Below are 1366 nucleotides of genomic sequence, written 5' to 3' on the forward strand. Positions count from 1 at the left end.
CATTGTGATTCAAACCAATTTTGCATTCCAACTCCTTAATCCACAGCACCACACCATGATTCCATATGTGTGTATATATACACACACACATATATATACACACACACATGTATGTGCATATGTTGTTGTTGTTAAGTGCTGTCAAGTTGGTTCTAACCCATAGGGATTCTGTGTAGGGCTTCCAAGAAGTGGCTGGTAAACTTGAACCACTGATCCTGCAGTTCAAGTCAACCTTGCAGTCCAGTGCATGAACCCACAGCACCACACCTATGGGGGAGTGCATTTAGGTTGGCAATTTTATCCCACCAGCTGATTCGTGGAAGAAAGCTGAGGCTTTCTTCTCCCACAAAGATTACAGCCTCAGAAACTCTATACATGACCACTATGAGTTGGAACAAACTCCATGGCACTAATAACAATACATAAGCAAACATAAAATACCAGTAAACTTGACATTGGAATTAAAAAAAAAAAAATCAATTTAAGAAAATAAGGTAAAGTATATAGAAAATAATGAAGAATTTTACTAGATTATTAGAATCTATAAGAATGATTCAAACTGAAATATCCCAATTGAATAGATATGTGAGGGAACTTCAAAAACGTTTTGGAAAGATACAATTAAAAGATAATGGAATTTTGGGTGCCATCTCCCTCCAGTGTTACCTGGTTCTCCTCCCTTCCTTCCTGCAGTGATTGAATGGCCATGTCAGACCCTTTCGTGAGGCAGATGAAAATAAAAACCAGCGTAGTGAAGCGATTGGTCAAAGAAAAAGTGATGTATGAAAAAGAAGCAAAAGATTGAAAAAATAAAGTCTGAAGATGGTGAAAATTATGCCATTAAAAAGCAGGCAGAGATCTTGCAAGAGTCCCAGGTGATGACCTCAGATTGCTAGGACACAGGTTGGAAGCTGCATATACTGACCTTCTGCCACTATTAGAAAGTGAAAAAGACTTAGAAGAAGCTGGGGAATTCAAAGACGCATGATCAGCACTGGATTCAGTGAACTTTGAAGCCTGATATTTTTCTGAATGGGGTCTTTGCCTTAAATCCTGGGATCCATTCCACAGTTCATTATTTTTGACCACTGCTGTGTTATGTTCAAGTAGAATGAGAATGCGATTCTTTTTATGTAGTTTGTCTGATAAAATTGTTTCTTTCATACTTGAAAAAAAAAAAAAGATACTGGAATTTTTCCAACAACTTTTTGAAGTACCCTCCTAACTATAGGTAAGAGTGAAAAAAATCATCTCAGTAAGGGGAGAGAAGAGAGAAGGCACAGTAAAGAAAGCATGTAAGAATGACTGCAAGAAACAGAGACAGGTTACTTGAAATTATTAATATTGATGCACAGAGAGACAACAA

The 1366-nt window shown here is 37.3% G+C and overlaps 1 pseudogene; it reads left to right on the plus strand.

Annotated features, from left to right (window-relative positions):
• Window positions 1-706: 706 nt before the first annotated feature.
• LOC102833711 lies at window positions 707-1021 on the plus strand (annotated as a pseudogene).
• Window positions 1022-1366: the final 345 nt, after the last annotated feature.

The sequence above is a fragment of the Chrysochloris asiatica genome, unplaced genomic scaffold (genome assembly GCF_000296735.1).
Source record: "Chrysochloris asiatica unplaced genomic scaffold, ChrAsi1.0 scaffold00008, whole genome shotgun sequence".
NCBI classification, from domain to species: domain Eukaryota; kingdom Metazoa; phylum Chordata; class Mammalia; order Afrosoricida; family Chrysochloridae; genus Chrysochloris; species Chrysochloris asiatica.